The sequence below is a fragment of the Ranitomeya imitator genome, chromosome 1 (genome assembly GCF_032444005.1).
Source record: "Ranitomeya imitator isolate aRanImi1 chromosome 1, aRanImi1.pri, whole genome shotgun sequence".
Lineage (NCBI taxonomy): Eukaryota > Metazoa > Chordata > Amphibia > Anura > Dendrobatidae > Ranitomeya > Ranitomeya imitator.
Genome location: NC_091282.1, coordinates 216,129,063 through 216,143,087, shown reverse-complemented (window position 1 = coordinate 216,143,087; position 14,025 = coordinate 216,129,063). Strand labels below are relative to the sequence as shown.

Here is a 14,025-nt window from a genome sequence, read left to right as displayed (position 1 = left end):
CCAGGCAGCAGCTGCCAAGGCAAACAGGATCATGGGGTGCATTAAAAGAGGTCTGGATACACATGATGAGAGCATTATACTGCCTCTGTACAAATCCCTAGTTAGACCGCACATGGAGTACTGTGTCCAGTTTTGGGCACCGGTGCTCAGGAAGGATATAATGGAACTAGAGAGAGTACAAAGGAGGGCAACAAAATTAATAAAGGGGATGGGAGAACTACAATACCCAGATAGATTAGCGAAATTAGGATTATTTAGTCTAGAAAAAAGACGACTGAGGGGCGATCTAATAACCATGTATAAGTATATAAGGGGACAATACAAATATCTCGCTGAGGATCTGTTTATACCAAGGAAGGTGACGGGCACAAGGGGGCATTCTTTGCGTCTGGAGGAGAGAAGGTTTTTCCACCAACATAGAAGAGGATTCTTTACTGTTAGGGCAGTGAGAATCTGGAATTGCTTGCCTGAGGAGGTGGTGATGGCGAACTCAGTCGAGGGGTTCAAGAGAGGCCTGGATGTCTTCCTGGAGCAGAACAATATTGTATCATACAATTAGGTTCTGTAGAAGGACGTAGATCTGGGGATTTATTATGATGGAATATAGGCTGAACTGGATGGACAAATGTCTTTTTTCGGCCTTACTAACTATGTTACTATGTTACTATAGACAAAACTGCAGGACGTGTATTTTACATCAAATCAGAGGGTTTGTCTAGTTTCAGAGAGTCAATCTGAGGGCTCCTTTACCTTCAAGAGTGGTTCGCCAACACTGGATTCCATGTCCTGGTACCTAGAATTTTTTTCATTGACTACATAGAGAAATTGACTTTGATGTTAACAACAGGAGACCCCCCCATAATCTATTTTTCTTGAATACATGGTAACATAAAATCCTATCTTGGATAACAGAGGGTCATGACCCTTTCACTTTTTCAACTTAATGGGAAGCTGTCATGTGGAAAATGGTATCTGATCTGCAGGCCGGATGATAAAGAGCTGGACGAGCTGATCAGAATGATATACATTTTTGTGAGAAAAGTTTCTGTAAAGTGGGCATTTTATTTATTGAAATCCCTGATGTTTGTATGCATGAGTCCAGTGGGTGGTCCTATTCAGTGAGTGACAGTCTTCCCTTCATGCGGAGATAGCTGTCAATCACTAGCAGGACCACCCACTGGACTCACATACATAAAATACCAGGAACTTCAATGAATAAAATAGTGAATTATACTGAAACTTTTCCAACAAACCTATAAATCATTCAGCTCAGCTTTTCTTTCTTTGCACAATAATGTTAACAGATCGGCCTGCACGTACAACCTGAGAGGTTTCCTTTAACTTCTTTGAACATATTGCTGGGATTGTGGAGCTTAGAGATGGGTTGAGGATTGGCTTCGCTGTTAATGTGCAGTGTGTAATCTAAAATAATTACAGCATACAAAAAGATTTACATACAAAACACCTGTGTACACCCATACATATACTCGAAAAAGTAGAACAAACTTATTGAGTCCAGTAATAATAAAAAGTAAGATGCACAGATAAAAAAAAACACTTAAAAAACACACAAATACAACTATAACCCCCTATATGGGCAAAGGGGGTGACACATATAACCTACCCATAAAATATGAGATGAGACCCTCAAGTACAACATCTCTAATACCAACCTGACGTAATACAAAATGGTACAGTAAAGCACCAGTAATGAATACTACAAATCCTGTATTACTTCTACATTGGTGTATTATCCTCCATTGATACTATCGCTTCATTACTGTATTATTTTGTATTACATCAGTTTGGAATTAGACCTGTACTAGTGTTCCTTTCACGCTTTTATCTTGCTTTGTGTTATTTGACTCAATAAATATGTTATACTTTTTTGACTGTATGTGTGGGTGTGCATCATTTTTTGCATACAAATCTTCGTATGTGCAGTAATTGTGGAGCTCGTGGAGGCTTACACAGCCGGTAGTAATGCATGGGGTTACTCAAAACTGTTTTCAGCTTTCTTAGAATATGTAATTGGTAGAGTTGCTGTGAATCGTTTCCGGTCCAGTGGCCATGTCTGTAATCTGTTGTCGCTGGGCAGGAGCGAACCACCTCCTACTTCCCAGCATCTTTGGGCTTTCTTTTGATTAGCTGGCCTGGCACAATGTTTCATGTGCATCATACTACAACAATGATGTCACGCCAGGCCAGCGAGTCAAAGGAAGAGTCGCAGATGCCAGCAAGCAGGAAGTGGTTCTCAGGGCTCCTGCCCAGCGACCACAGATTACTGACAAAGACGTTAGACCTTGTTTCAGGGAATTGATTTGCACTAACTCAATGGTTGGGTGGTGGATTGTTTATATGGGAATGCCCATATGTGCAGAGATTTTTACTACCTACAATACCACAAATCTGTGAAGCAAAAAACAAAATGCTAGTGGTTGACAGTACATATTTTAACATTTTATTCTTTATAAGGATAGATGAATAGTGAATTATGGCAAGTTTTCTTCAGAAATATATTTTAATCTCATACAAGTGCTATCTTATGTTTTACCAGATCAACCTTTTTTTTCTACAGACCGAATCGGTGTTTGCAAAAAATTGCAGCACACTGCGAGTGATTCCGCAAATCAGATCACGTGCACTCATTCCAGTCTGTGTGCGAGTAAATCATTAGACTGCACTCAGATGTCATCCAAGTGTAGTCCGATTTACATGGGCACAGACGCAATGGCAAGCATGGAGAAATTAAGTTCTCCATCTTCTCCATGCCCCTCATATGAGAGAATTGAATCTCAGTAAACTGACACTCGGATCAATCTCTGATCAGAGTTTGAGCCGAGTGTCATTTACATAATCAGTCTGATTGTCTTGCAGGAGAAAATCAAATCCAGTGTGAGCGCGCCCTCCTACTGTATATTCCAATTCCCTTAATTAGCAACCTCAATGCCCCTTTAAAGGAACCTGCCAGAAGGATTTCCCCCCGCAATCCACCATCAGGGCTAGATGAGCATCATAGAAAGGCTTCTTATCGTGGCCATATTGTGTCCCAACAATTTTGCAACAATTTAATATCTCAGCGTGTCATAGCTAAAATATGATGAGCTGCCTGGTGCTGAACCTTATCCAGGAACATTCAAGAAGAATCCACAGTAATCATGGAAAATTAGGCATCCCTGACTTCCTCGCCCCACATCTTGCACCCTGTTTTAAGTTCAAGAATGCAGTGTGAAATCTTCAGACATACTCCTGGCTTTATGGTAAGAAGAAGGCAAGTCATGTGCAGGGCCAGACTGGACATCTGGCAATTCTGGCAAGTGCCAGAAGGGCCTGTCTGGTCATGGGCTGCCTTGTCTGCTATGTTGTTAACAGAATTGGTGTTCTCAAGAAACCCATACTGTTAAAAGTTGTGATGGAGCACAAAGTCGCTGACTCCATCACTTACTCCACCAGGCCACGGGAATCATTAGAAATATTGGTCTTGTAGGAAAGCTTCCTTTCCTCCATCCAGGGTAATATTAGTGATATATCCCATCAAGTGCTTGGGGACGGAGACAGCGTGGGCCTGTGTGATTTCAAATGCCACGACTGAATTTCAGCCCCAGTCCAAATCTGCTCATGTGCCTCAAACTCAGTGAGAGAAGGTCAAGGACTTGTTGGGACAATGCATCTTTGAGCATAATTCCTGTTGATACTGTTTCTTGAAAAGGGACCACCCCTTGTGACTAGTCATGGTGTTTTACATATGACGTGCTGCAATATTAAAGGGGTTGTCCACTACATTCTATAATTCCCCACAGATTTAAACCTTGTGTAGAAGTATTTTTGTAGATACCTCTTGGTGAGCAGTGCTATTGATGACCACTCACTCGGCATCATGTGACCCCGACTGCAGCCACCACTGATGTCACATCGAGTTCCAGAATGCCTTGCATCTCCTGGGCGTGACCCAGTTGAATGCAACCCTCCTGATTGACTGGGCTGTTCGGCGGAGCTTCACCGCACATCACAGCCCATTATCCAGACATAATGTAGCTTAAAGAGACATCAGCAGCGACTGAAGCCGAGTGAGTGGTCAGCAATAGCGCAGCACACAGGCAGAGAAAACAACAAGAGGTATTTACAAAAATACTCCAATATAAGGTCTAAATTGGTGGGGGGATTGTAGAATGTAGTGGACAACTTCTCTAAGCTACATTTTTTGTAAAATTACTGTAATGCTTTGGCATAATATGGCCATTATTATTGGTATAATAAGGAACTCCTAACAAGACTCCACCGGACAATGGCATGGAGATACAACCTGCTACTATGTCAAATGAAACTTTTACTATATGAAAGAAAATAATGCTAATAAAGACAGGCATAAAAAAGTGAACAAATACAAAGAATACTTCCATAGACAATCTAAAACGAAAGAAGCAATTATCACAGGAGCATCATACACGAGATACATCCTAAATAGCATCCGTCTTTGGAATGAGATGTTCTTCAAACCTAAATACACATGCCAGAAGGCAAAGTAGAAGGCTTTCTGTGACAGTTCCCAGGCATCAGAGTAAGCAAAATCAGCCACAAAGCACCCCTCCTTAAAAACTGCTAATTACTTACAGCAGTTAATATGGAAGGCACAAAATGAATAGATCCCAAGGAAAATAAGACCAGCGATGTACTGATGTAATGTATTGACATCATTTTACATCCTAACACTTCTTCATTTATATTTATGTAACACTCCACACTTTCCAATCCACCACACTATGCCTGGATTACTGAAAAAAAATACAAAATAAATATTCCCAATCCCAACTGAACATGCCCTTCTAAGGCCGAGATCACACACAGCGAGATACGGCCGAGTCTCGCAGGTTAAAACCAAGCTCTGGCACCGGCATTCAGGAGCGGAGCGTGCGGCCGCATAGCAATACATGGAGCTGCACGCTCCGCTCCAGAGTGCCAGCGCCAGAGCGTGGTTTTAACCAGTGAGACTCGGCCGTATCTCACTATAGTGTGACTCCGGCCTAACAATGATACAATGGCAGTATGATCAACATAGGCCCAGGTTCGCTAACCATTGGGGCTCAGCTGTATGGCACCCTGATAGCAAGAAATGTATGACATGGCATGAATTTACATCAATAGGAAATCAAGTAATGCATTGCACTCCGAAGGTCCAATCTATCATTTGCATTTTGTAAGTTATTTTTCTTTTTTTATTTTGAAGATTTTATTACTTTTTTTACGCCATATTCTACAAAATGGTGCATGTGGTTCATGAATTTTGCACAAAATAAAAATTGCTCTCTGGTTTTTTGTCCTTAATGGTTTTTGCAACCGTTTAGCTTAAAAATTTACTTGTTCCACTATAAATTATACAAAATTTGTTAAAATATTCCAAACGGAAATGAAACCACTCCACATTTGTGCAAAAATGTTGTGACTATTTTAAAAAGTTGCAATTGATTACATTCATAAGACCCTATTACAAAATGATTTCTTATCTGTATGACATCCATTTTTATACATCAGCAGTGAATAACAAATACAAGGCCAAATAATGTTTCCCATGTTAGAAGTGCAATATATTTGTAAAAATCAGATGCTGCACGGTTGATTCATATGGGAGCCAATTGTTTTTGCTCGCCCACAGATTTAAATGGAACCTGTCAGCAGGATTGTTCAAGTAACCTACACACAGTGTCAGATCGGCGCCGTTATACTGATTACAATGATACCCTGGTTGATGAAATCCATCTTGTGGTTGTTTTTTAAACTTTGTTATTAGTTTTGTGCTAATGAGATTCTCGTGTCCCAAGGCGGTGTTGGGGTATGCGGTGCTCTGATTAGGTATTCATAATGCAGCCTGCTGACAGGTCACTGATCCCTCACTGACCTGCCCCCTAAATTGCATAATGAATGCCATCACATACTGAATAAAAAACACTTCTGCAGGCAGGTGCTGGCCATGGCTCCTGTGCTGCAGCATAATCCCATGTGTACTTTGCGCTTATTCCTTTTTGCAGATCTACTTTAGAGAGGTAAAAAATAAAAAAAGAAATCATTTTGAAAACAGTGACCGCTGCACCTGCGCCGTAGCAGCTATCGGTTTGAATAGAGGTCCGATAGCTGCAGTTGCGCAGGCGCCAGTGGCGCCATCTTGCTGGAGAAGAAGAAAAAAATTGTCCTTCACAGCGCATGTGCAGGCGGCACCATCTTGGTGGAGGACATATTTTTCTTCTCCAGCAAGATGGTGCCACCGCCGCCTGCGCAACAGCAGCTATCGGACCTCTATAGAAACCAATAGCTGCTACTGTGCAGGCGCAGCGGGCGCCATTTTCAAAATTATTTTTTTTACCTCGCTCAAGTAAATCTCCAAAAGGGAATAAGTCCAAAGTACAGATGCGATTATGCTGCAGCGCAGGGGCCACGGACGGCACCTGCCTGCAGAAGTGGTCATGCTGCTGCAAAGAAGGTATGAGCAAACTCCACTATTGGGGAGTGGGTGAGAGAAAAAGAGGTCGCACTTGCCCCACCGCAGCACAGTGCACGCTACACCGTGCCACCAGGTGGCGAAAGTGGGTGGTGAAAACAAACCAAGCCAGTAATGGTCGGTAAACTTGGAGTTTAAAGGGGAAAACAGAACTCTTAGTCAAATACAAGCTGAGGGTCAGAACCATCCAGGATCAAAGGTACCAGAGACGTGAGACAGAGAACAGAGTCAGAGTTAAGCCAGTAGGTCAAAAGCCGGACAGACGTGTGGTAGAAAAGACAGGAGACAGAAGACGAAGTCAGAGTTCAAGCTGAGTCAAACACGGAGGGGATACACACTAGAGTCACACTAGGTCAGGTACAGGAGACAGGTCAGACACTGGTACAGGCGGTCAGAGGCAAAGAGAACACTGGGGTTTAACAGGTCAGCAGCCCAAGCAAGCCCAAAACCATCACTGACATGAGCTGCCAGCAAGAGCACTAAGAAATAGCCACTCCCAAATCAAAGAGAGGCAGAAATATTTAACCCCACCATGACCAGGCCGGAGTAGGAGAAACAGGAAGCAAACTCCAACCCAGATCATGACAGACGCATTTTTTTTATTCAGTATGTGATGGTATTCATTATGCAATCTAGGGGGCAGGTCAGTAAGGCATCAGTGACCTGTCAGCAGGCTGCATTATGAATACCTAATCAGAGCACCCCATACATGAACCGCGCCTTAGGACACGAGAATCTCATTAACATAAAACTGAAAATAAACATTAAAAAACAGCCACAAGACGGACTTCATCAACCCAGGTATCATTTTATTCAGTATAACACCGCCGACCAGACACTGTGTGTAGGTTACTGTGCACAACCCTGCTGACAGGTTCCCTTTAAATAGGCAAGTCTCATTCGAAATATGCAATTTTTTTCTAAGTGTACTTCTGTGTTTTTAAATGGCATATTGTGGGTGATATTGCCAGAGACTGAATTCATGACCCTTAAAAAGCAATTGATCTCATCATTACTCCCCCTCTTCAACAAGTCTGCATAGATCACATAAGAATAGCGAAATATTCTGGTAACTTTCAAACTGCAGAACACAAACTATTGGGACGGCATAATTACTTTTCAGAATTGGAGACTTTTTCTTTTAAAAAAAAAATGAAAAATAAATATCTAAATGGAGTTTTGTGATGTAGCAATTTGCATTACTGATTAGTAGTGAGTGTTCCAGAACTACCCAGCAACAAAAGTATATTTTATTGCTTAGAGTCTTACCGACCAGTCATCTGCCATTATTCGAACGCCAAACCTAAATAGACCTAATGTCTTTTACACCTGTTTCCACACAGTGGGTGTCTCTAATTCACTTTCCATGCTTTGCTCAGGACGCATCATGTTTTTGCCAAAAAAACAGTGTTTCCACAGCTTAGTGGGCAGCAGTGGGCTGTAACTGGAGCACTGTGCTCCTGTGACGAAACCTACAGCTGTCGTCCAGCAGGTGTAAACACAAACACAAAGTCCTGTGAGCGCAGCCCATGTCGGCAGTATGGTTATCAGTGTACTATAGAAACACACAAGTCCTCAATGTTGTCATACAAAGGTCCGAAATATGCTGAAAATGAAGAAAAACATGCAAATCCCCCAAAAGTTATAATAACAGTGCAGACAAAGTGGTTCACATATTAGTCACTTATTTGTGGTGCAGTTTTACTTAACCAGTTCATTACCGGGTCGTTTACCTCTATTCCTGATCAGGGACATTGTCAGGTTTTATCATACATGCACTTTAATGGCTCTTAAAAATGTTTCAAATATTCAAATAATTTATGTCTCTTTTTTTCATGACACATGGGGCATGCTGTTTTTATATTCCTTTTCTTTTTTTTTTTTTTGCTGTTATTGGGGGGAAAATTTAAAGAAAAATAGGAAATACGTGTCTATTTTTCACATTTTTATTTCTTTAGTTTTTATTTATGACCACAAAGAACCACTAAAAACACTGTAAACTGTATTCCCCTTTACATAGAAATGATTTATTTATTGAATATATTTCTCAAAGGGGGAATAGCTATTTAGATTGACAGGGTCTTTTTTTTTAGCTTTTTTTTCCCTACTTTTGCTTTTATTTCCATTTTATTCTAACCATTTTTTTTTGTTTATTTTATATTCTGTGCCCTCCATAAGATCCTAAAAGACTTTTGCGACAGGAGGAGGAGGGCATTTAAACATCTATACGCTCTTTATTTTTTTCTGATTTCTCTTGTAACTGTAGCTTGTATATTAGCACCAGTTACAGGTAATTTCAGCCACCTGGCTGCATAGATGAGCTGTCTAGATTTCCTAGGCCCCAGCAGCTCCTCTTCCTTATCGGCACCCAGTGATCACATATTCACTGGGTTCGGAGATAAAAGCACTGTGAGTGCTTCCTAATCTGTATACACAGTGCTAGCTAAGTGTACGTGTATGCCTAGTTGGAGCAGTTAAACATGGGAATAAAACATGTTTATCTTATCTGTGTGAAGTCTGGCTGAGTCTGACAGTAGCTTCCCTCCTCCACAGCTTCAAGATCTTGCGAAAGCGGATTAAATTGCATTGACATTTTAGAAACGTCAATGTAGAGATAAGAGGGGACTACTCCGATGTTTAAAGTCTATAGGCAGTCCTGAAGTAGTTAAAGAGGTTGTATGATTTTGTGCACTGCCATTTACCTGCGCATTCTGCATGTCAGCAACATGCATTTTCCTTAAAGGAGTACTCCAGGATTAGTAAAACATGACTGCTTTCTTTCAGAAACAGTGCCACCAGCTACATTGACTTCAGTTGGGCTGCGTTGTAATAACAAACATAATCAATGGTCAGGGGTGGCGCTGTTTTTTATATGAGGTAGCCAGGTTTTTCATTATAGAAGAGTTAACAGACTTATATTTGGTTAATATTTATTAGGCACATTATATAAAAAATAGATGGGCATTTAGAATTTCATCATGTTTAATCCTTTGTTCTTATTAAAGATGTGCATTTGATGGTGTATGCCCACTTTAAGTTCATGCAGCTTTCCAATGAAAACTAGGGCCTCAATTCACTATTGTGTTTACTCTTTTTTTTTCTACTTCTAAGTCTGATTTGATTTTTTATGTGTCTGCCTGTTTTTTTTAATGTTTACTAGAGTTAATGCGAATCGGTTTGCAAGACTTGGTCTATTGGCCACGTCAGTAATCTGTGGTTGCTGGATGGGAGCCCCGGAAAACCACCTCCTACCTGACGGCATCCACTGATCTTCTAGCAATTAGCCGTCTACTACAACATCACATGCTCCACTCCAAAATGATGACCACACCAGATCAAGTAATAGGAGGAGCAAAGGATACTGTAGATTAAGAGGCGGTTCTCAGGGTTACAATCCAGCAACCACAGATTGCTGATGTGGCCGATAAACCAGGTCTGGTGAATTGATTCACGCCAACTGTAATGTTTACCAATATGGCTGTAGTTTTTCAAAATCACAAAAAAATTTGGCGCAAAATTACTCCATCTTCCCACCCCATCCCTACATCGGAGTGATTTTTTATTTTGTAGGAAATGCGTTTTTGCCTAAATGGTGCAGTTGCTTGTGACATGCAACTTTTTGCTATAAAAAGGTGCAAAAAAAGTTACCGTAATACAATTTTTATTAATAGAATATTCATGAATCAAACATGATTGCCATTGTTGAGAATGTCACCTAATATCACAAAACCAAAACAGAAAAGTGACTAATAAAAATCCCTGAAATGATGACTTGGGCCTAAAGTTTTTTTTATTGTAGGCAGCAGTGTGGGGGAGTACGAGACATGGAGTCAGTGTGATTTTTTTTATTGTAGGTAGCAGTGTGGGGGAGTCCGAGACATGTTGTCAGTGTGATTTTTGGGTGCTGTCAGATTAGGCTGAATTGTATCATTCATTTATTGAATGCATATCTAGTTATTTTCAGTTTGTCTATAAACCATGTGTTCTATCAGTGATTATTATATGTACCCATTAAAGACTATGGTGCTGGTCACATGTTTGTGAATAGCAAAGATATATTTGTTTTTGATCTGAGTCATGGATGAAAATTACCAAGTCTATGGGTCCGTGAAAATCCCATACAGCACACGTACTTTCTGTGATTACCATTGTAATGGATAGGAGAAGCTTTACATTTTTTTTTTCGTGCGTGAAAAATCACTGATGATGAAACACTGATGGTAAAAACTGTCACACTGATGAAACTCAGATCCAAAACACTAACGAACTACATGTTTATACATATGAGAAAAATCTGAATGAGGCCTTACGCAATTTTTTTCAAGTATTTATTCAGAAATCGATCTTTATGATGGAAAGCCTGACGTTAAAACCGTACTACAGTAAATTTGAGTCATTTATAAAGAGTGGAGAAATCAGAAGTTTGGCTCCACAGCCCAAGTTAGATGGTGCTTGGATAAATAATCTCTAATACATAGCAGGAAAACAAAGTTACAAGAAATGGGAAAAAATGCTATATTTCCAGTATAGATTCTTGGTGCACCGCCTGCTTAGACATGGGGACTTGCGTAGTATAGCGGCACACTTTATGAGACTGGCATGTTTATTAAGCTCTGCTGTCCAGTGTATAGATCTGTAATAAGATTTACAGCAGAGTGCTGACAATAGATTCATTTATCACTTTTGCTAGAATCAATACATCACATTAGCAGAAGATATATGTCAGCAGGAACCAAAGACTCATGTAACATCACTAGTTTTTGTACTTAGTGAACACAGGCAGCGACTAGAACCAAGTCCATTACTTTTATAACATGCAAACATTTTTTGCATGGAATAAAAAGTGAAGTAGTTGATATAGTAGCTATGGGGGAGTAAACGGAGGTTTGTGATTTAATAAATCACTAATCTGCCATCTCTTACAAAGCAATGGGCAAATCTACTGAAGTGTCTAACAGAGTTGACAACTCAATTTGCCCAATGTTTCCTAATAGTTGGGAGAGGAGACTCCATCAGCGAAATCGAAATCAGAAAAATAAATGTACTCATCTGTAAAAGAGAGTGAGAAGTTACAGATAACATCAGAACAAGTGCATATTCATCACATGAGCTGGGGAAAGTGCAGAGAAGTATCCAGAGTGCAGTGTTGTGTTTCTTCTTACCTCTCCTACTGACTTTGATGATAGTCCTCCAATGTCTGGATCATTGAGATCCTGTTGTAACTTTCAAAATTTTCATAAATTCCCCTCCATAAGAACAGATTAGGTAGAAGAAGAAATGTAAACCCCAAGATATGTGTTCTGTAGAGGGAAAGCTCCTGTGGGTCCTGAGGGTTGAAGCTCTTGAGTAGTGTGCAGCAGCCTCCAGACCTCAGAGCTTTGCTCCCAGCTCAGAGCCTGTTCTCACTGTTCTCTGTCCCATTCAGTGAGGCTGTGAGGTTGCAGAGGGGGCGGGGAGGCCAGGCATCATTCACTGGCTGCCTCATATAGACCTATTGTTGTATCTGCTGAGAAACACACCAAAGGATTTTCTTAGGAGTTTCATTGCTCCATCACAGTTTCTGAAAAGCAGGACAATAAGAAATGTACATGGAAACTCATGTAACTAGGTTAAATTATTTGCAAAATGTAACATACGGAACTTATTTTTATAACTTTCTACATTTACGTTTTATGTATATTGTGAAACATTCAACTTTATAATACTTAAATATAGTAAATATTTGGAGATAGTGACCTGTATAATATTTATGTACTTTAAACTTCATATTTATATATATACCAGATGGTGGCCCGATTCTAATGCATCGGGTATTCTAGAATATGTATGTAGTGTATTATGAAGATTTCAGAATAATGCAATGAATAGGATTCGGCCGGCCAATTAGCGAAGCGTGGTTCAAATCCCGCGGCAATTTGCGGCCGGACTGCGTCTGTCGCTGATTGTTCGCGGCCGGCCACGTAGTATATAGCACAGCTACATAGTATATAGCACAGCCACGTAATATATCACACAGCCCACGCAGTTTATTACACAGCCCACGCAGTATAGAGCACAGCGAATGTAGTATATAGCACAGACCATGTAGTATATAGTATAGGCCACGCAGTATATAACACAGCCCACGTAGTATATAGCACAGCCCACGTAGTATATAGCACAGCCCAAGCAGTATATAACACAGGCCACGTAGTATATAACACAGCCACGTAGTATATAACAGCCACGTAGTATATTGCACAGCCAAGTAGGATATAGCACAGCCCATGCAGTATATAACACAGGCCACGCAGTATATAACACAGCCCACGTAGTATATAACACAGCCCACGCAGTATATAACACAGCCCACGTAGTATATAACAGAGCCCACGTAGTATATAACACAGCCCACGTAGTATATAGCAATGTGGGCACCATATCCCTGTTAAAAAAAGAATTAAAATAAAAATTAGTTATATACTCACCTTCTGGCGGCCCCCGGATCCAGCCCAGGCCTTTAGCGATGCTCGTCGTGACGCTCCGTTCCCAGTAATGCCTTGCGGCAATAACACGTGATGATGTAGTGGTCTCGCGAAATCGCTACATCATCACGGGTCGTTGCCGCAATGCATTCTTGGGACCGGAGCGTCGCGAGGAGCGGGAAAGGCTGGTGCGGACGATGGAAGGTGAGAATATAATGATTTTTTGTATTATTATTTTTAATATTATATGTTTTTACTATTGACGCTGCATAGCAGCATCAATAGTAAAACGTTGGTCACACTGGGTTAATGGCACCGTTAACGGACTGCGTTACACCACGTTATGCCATGGTGTAACGCAGCCTGTTTAACGGACTTCTGAAACGCTATGTGGGCGCTGACTGGAGGGGACTATGGACGGTGCACTGACTGGATGGGAGTATGGAGGGGGCACTAACTGAAGGGGAGTACAGAGGAGCCAATTCGCGGCCAGACTGTGCCTGTCTCTCAAGTGAACCTTAGACAATTACCCGCATTTTCCAGCGTATAAGACGACTGGGCGTATAAGACGACTCCCAACTTTTCCAGTTAAAATATAATATCTTCTCAAAAGTCGGGGGTTGTCTTATATGCCGGGTGTCGTCTTATAGGGTGGGTGCGGAGCAATTTGTGGTCGACGTATATAGTGGGGGGGAGTGGTCCCGATGACGAGGTGAGGGAGCGCCTCGCCAGGCAGGTGTAAGTGAAGCAAACTGTCAGCGTCTGGGATGCCAGGGGTATGCAAAAAAGAGAGAGAGCGGCACTGTGCCTAGAAAAACACTCCTCTTTCACTCATCTGGCTCGCCCTTGTATCCTATTATCTCCTTCTCTGCCTCTGCTTCACTTACACCTTCCCGGTGAGGTGCTCCCTCACCTCGTCATTGGGGTTGCTCCCCCCACAATATGCGGCGACCGCAGATTCCTCCGCACCTGCCCTATAAGACGACACCTGGCGTATAAGACGATACCTGACTTTTGAGAAGATTTTCAGGGGTTAAAAAGTAGTCTTATACGCCAGAAAATACAGTATAT

The 14,025-nt window shown here is 41.3% G+C and overlaps 1 protein-coding gene across 1 annotated transcript in view; it reads right to left on the bottom strand.

The window, feature by feature from the left end:
- The window catches only part of MEGF10 (multiple EGF like domains 10), a 184,247-nt gene extending 172,423 nt beyond the window's left edge, over positions 1–11,824 (bottom strand). Inside the window, exon 1 of the mRNA XM_069753927.1 lies at positions 11,653–11,824. The gene's annotated coding sequence lies outside the window, so the exon portion shown is untranslated. The remainder of the gene's footprint in view (positions 1–11,652) is intronic.
- Between the last annotated feature and the right edge of the window lie 2,201 nt (positions 11,825–14,025).